Here is a 5,264-nt window from a genome sequence, read left to right as displayed (position 1 = left end):
TACTAAAATAATTTCATTTGAGGTTTTTGTATGATGCATTGAACTGAGTATTGTTCCAGATCATGGACACAGGCATTGATAAGAAACCCACATGTGGGTCTAAGACTTCTTTTTTGCCCTTACTAGTGTCTGTATTGATCATCTGTGGCCTGACTACGTTGCTCACATTACACAGTACCTTATTCCTGCAGCAGTTTGATTAAAATCAGCAAGGCTATTCGGAGAAGATACTCAGCTGTGCAAGGAGGTCTGAATCTGGCTCTTACCCAGGCCCCTTCTTAAGACTGTCCTAAATTACTGTAAACATTAACATGTCTCCATGAATTATAATCTGCTGTATTCTATGTAATCTTCTTATCTCTGAACATTTCTTCATGGTAACCACACATAACAAAAACTATCTTTGCTTTGCCCAGACCAGATTCACAGCTGGTGTGAAAGGTGATACTCAGATTCACTTGAGACAAAGATCCAGCTCCTAACAGATGTGCAGTGGATGTTAAGGCTGCCTTTAAATCTAGGCACTGAAATTGAACAGACTTGAGTTAAGCAGAGACTGAGTGACTTAGGCACTATAGTGGGTCATGGTAATGTCATGTGCTGAGAAGCCCCAGGAGAGCTTTGCCACTGACCTTTTGCTTTGTACTGTGTAACAGCAATGGATGACAGCAAAAATAAAGGTAAAAAACTTCCTCATTTTGGTGGGGGAGAGAAAGGATTAAAATTAAAGTTTAGAAAAATTTACAGCTATTAAGAGCTAAGCTTTTAAATTGACGTTATTGTGTTTACCTTATAAAATATTAAAAAAAAAAAATTCTGCTTCAGCCTCTTTACTCAGTTCAGAGTTTGTTAAACTCCAAGGGAATCTACATATACTTTAGTATCTTGAGAGCACAGAAACTATTAGCCCAGTTTTGCTAAATACCTGTCACCAATGCTGGTCTGTATTTAAACTGGATGCTCCTGGTTCGTGCAATGCTGTCCTGTAGAGCTGAAGTGAAAATGTTTTAATGCTTATGCACTGTGTCAGTGAAATATGTTTATAAAATGTTCTGTGTCACTTCATAATGTGTTTTCACTATTTCTGTATGCTTGTAAGAATAAATGATGTTGAGACTTAAATAGACAATTTATTTGGGTAGCATAATTCAATTAAACTGACATAAGGTCTTCATCGGATAAAGTTCTGGTAATTTGTGGGAAATTTATGCAAACTAAACAATGCTGTGGATAAAGTGTCTGTGTTCCTGACTCAGTCTGTGGTGTATATTCTGTATCAGGAAACACTGGTAGAGACCTGTACAAGTGCATAAGGCTCTGTCAGTTTATGTCAGGTCTGAATTCATCCAGTGGTTCTTCTTTAGCCTAGGGTACAATTTCACACAGAAGAGCGTATGAGTATCTGTGGTAGTACATCCATCTGGATACGAAGGTTTTTGAATTTGAATCATATTTCTGTGAAGAACTGCTAGTCCAGTTCTGCATCTGCATCACTATGTTGTCTTAGGTAAAAGAGCAAAATCAGTATTTGGTCTGGGGTTCTTAATAATTATTGAACGAATCAAGCATCTAAATGAATGTAATTTTACAATTTCTTTTCTATTTCACCAAGTTAGAGCCCTTTCTTTTGTAAAGAAAACAATAATTACCATAAGACAATATCCCTGGAAGAGGTAGAGTTGGATGTAGCTCTTCTGCTGACTGAGGACAGGCAGAAGTTGCACTGATGAATGCAAGGTCTCTTATGTCATGAGTGTTCCCATGTGGGACACCAGCCACTACCAAAGTCAGGATGTATTTGATTCCTTAGCTCCATAGATGGGTCACCTACCAGGAGGAGTTCTCTACGTGGTGCTGCATTAGTGCCCTTTACCAGGCAGAATACAGGGTGGGATCATGCCAGGTTGGCTGGAAACCGACACTGGACAGGACCACAGACCATGCACCACATGGAGAAACATGAAATACAGTCAAAGCCTTGGTAACAAGCAGTTTTTTACCTTCAGTTACACTTAAATTAATACTACTCTTAAAGTTAAACTATGAACTAATTGGTTCACTTAATACAGGTTTTATGGTCCAGTCTTAGGACCCAGCTTGTATATGTAGTACAGCTACCTGGAGAAGGAAGAGTTTGAAGCAGCAGAGAACATTTACAATGATGTCCTTAGCTAGAACCAGTTCTTAAACCATAGTTGATCCTGGGAAATAGATATTGATTTCCAGAGACAACAGAAATAAGAGTTTAATTTTATCTGAACCACTTCTGCTTCAAGATGATCATGGACCTAGACCCTAGTTCTTCCTAAATGATGACATGTAGGGTCCTCTAATTAGCTGAGGATAAACAATACCAACAGACTGACAGGCTTTCAGCTTTTATCAAGTTTTCTGGTTTTGCACTCAAAACCTTTGAAATTTGGGGAAATATTATGCTCACTTCCTATTTCTCTCTCAGCACAGCTGGGTGTTGCACCTAATAAAATGTATGTTCCACACAACTCATAAATACATAGAAAAGCTGGGACTCATTTTGTTCCACTTCCATCTGACTGGTAAATGTGTGGGGTTGTGGTTCCGACTTGACCAGCTTTAGGTGCCACTGGCATCTTCTTTCCACTCCCAACCTTTCCTCTCACTCCCATCCCTCCATCATGGCGTGCTGTTCCCTGCTTGTGCTGGCACAGCTGCTCAGAGGCCCTTGACCTGATCTGGATTGGGAAACCATGCAGGTCAAGAGTTCCCTTGTTAAAATAAAGGTGCTTTCCCACAATGCTTTTTTTCCCGAAACTCAGATTAATTAGTCTATCTGACTCACATTGTTCTGCCCATAATATTGAGCCAGGGCTAAGGAAGTGGACAAAAACCACAAGGAAGTGGTAGCAAAGCCATAAGCTGAGAATTGTCACTCAAGACAATATATTGTGAGTGAGCAGTCTTGGTACGCAGTTGGCAGCATCAGTCATGTCTCACCCAGCCTGTCCCCTGGGGTCTGTGTGGCAGGGGAGGGGCAGTGCCTGGCAGCCTCTGCCCTTCTGCCTGCCTCCATGGGCGACAGCGCATCCGTCCAAGGATGGGGATACTGCCATGTCAGGGCACCTGCTGGACTCCCCCAAAACTCAGGGCTCCTTGCAGTTATCATGCCAGTGCCATCTTGGTGCCTCACCAGATGCCAAAGTCAGGATAAGTAAAACTCTCCTGGCATGGCCCAAATCAGGAACATGGATATTTAACGTGTTTTCTGGAGTACCCTTTTGCCACTGAGTCTTAAGGTTGAAAAAGGATGAGAAAGGCTTCCTGGCTGAATGTTGTCCTATGGCATTTTTGTGTTTCATCAGCTTTTTCCAAACACGGTGTTCTCGGCTAGGGTCAGTGGCTTTGTACAAATGGGAGTGATAGGATTGTTTAAAAAGGAGCTATCAGCTCTCACCAACGAAACCAACAGAATGGAATCTCATTCTGCTCAGAAGAGCAGTTTGGATTCGTAATGCTGCACATAAACACCTTTTTGTGTACAAATCTTCTTTTAAAACTCCTCCTAAATTAAAAATTGTATCAGTTTTGCACTGAAACCATTTGTTGTAGATAATGAATTAAATTCGCACGCCATGCATGATAAGGATACATATGAAAGTTTTTTGCCAAAGAAACTTTGATATGCTTAAGACGCTGTGGCAGCCACAACTTCTCTGTTTTTTCACCTTTCAGGAAAATCCTGTCAATCTGTGCCAGACTCAGAGCGTGGGAGTGTTTGAAAACACAGGTTACTCTAAAAACAAGTTGGAAATGATAATTCTGGACACTTCAAAGAACCATACTGACTGGGAACAGTGCAGCTTCTCAGATACAAAAGTTCTACCCTTCTAAAACCCTAAGGAAAAACAATGCTGTTGCATATTGCTTAATGAGTTTAAAGCCCCTGAGTTGTTCTTACTCAGCCGTGTGCCCTCCACATACCACAGCAAGAGGCAGTAAGGAGCAGCTAGAGGTCCCATAAGGAAAGAGGGGAGAACTCCTCTGGTGGCTTCCCAAACTAAGTTTGATTTAACTTTGGGAGTTAACTTTGCTGCTTTTAACAGTTACAACATACCAGGTTATCCCTTGTTGAATGTCAACAGAGTAATTCTACAGTAGCATTTTTCTGATTCAAGGAATGCTTTGTTTAAGCTGTAATAAGAGAAGAAGGGGATATGTGTATATGTGTAGATATCCAGAGATACCTAGGTGCAAATGAGAGTATGCATGTTCATACTGTAATGCAGCAGAACAGTTCTGAGGGGTGTGAGGCTTTCTTTTCTGCCTGGCAGGAGCAAAGCTTGGAGCAGTTGCATAACCTTACAGCCTGGCATGTATGGCCTGTGCTCTACACAGATTATGTCTATTATGTAACCCCTTTTATACAGGAGCTAACAGCATCTAACAAGCTAAAAATAAGCAGACTTCTATAATTTCAAACAACAGTATTTTAAACTTCACTGATGTGGCTGCTTCTATTTCAACATTAAAATTGGCCTCTTCAAAAATTTTATTTATTTTTGACTAGGGTGATATTTTAACATGCTGGCAGCCTGTTTTCTCAGAGAAAGTCAGAGCTCCTTTGTCATTTTTCCATTACAGCAAGAACTTTCCTAGATTTATTTAAGCTGCTCTCCAATATGTGAAAACAAAGCAGCCCAGAGCATCAGTTTTGCTTTTTCTCTTCAGACAGTCAAGAAGTCTGATATTTGTGGGCAATTTTTGTAAAAATGATGTTTGTTTCCAGGGTAATAATAACCTTCTCAGTCAATTAGACAGCAGATTATTAAGAACATTTCTTGTATTACTCTTTCCAATGCTGAGTTTGCATGGTAGAAGTAAAAGCATTTAGTTTTTCCCTCTGCTGAAGGTGCTCCTTACTTTGGCTTTGTGTCCACTTGCCCTGTGTGCTCAGGAAGCCCTGCAGGGCTGGTGTTTTTCCTCCCTTCTGGACAGCAATATGGCCAGTGGCCCATGTACACAGAGGACAGTTGGGTGTTTTTAGCTGACACTTGTATTCACCTTGTGTTGTTAACCTTGCCCTCGACATGTGGCTGCAGTTGCCTGTCCCCATCGTGAGGGGAAGTGAGCATTTTCATGCCCAGGGAATCTGCCTCTCCATTTCTGCACATGGCTCCCAACGGGAATGTTAAAAAAAGCTCATGCCAGGTATTGCCTCCCCTGTGCTGGGCTGTCTTGGCTCTGTGGGTAAAAGGAATACCCAAACTACTGGCAGGGGAGGTTGTGTG

The 5,264-nt window shown here is 41.3% G+C and overlaps 1 pseudogene; it reads left to right on the top strand.

Moving 5' to 3' along the window:
• LOC103622087 overlaps positions 1-5,264 on the top strand; it is a 16,576-nt pseudogene that overhangs the window by 1,688 nt on the left and 9,624 nt on the right.

Source organism: Corvus brachyrhynchos, unplaced genomic scaffold (assembly GCF_000691975.1).
Source record: "Corvus brachyrhynchos isolate BGI_N302 unplaced genomic scaffold, ASM69197v1 scaffold29, whole genome shotgun sequence".
In the NCBI taxonomy this organism is placed as follows: Eukaryota; Metazoa; Chordata; class Aves; order Passeriformes; family Corvidae; genus Corvus; species Corvus brachyrhynchos.
This window is presented reverse-complemented; position numbering and strand designations above follow the sequence as displayed.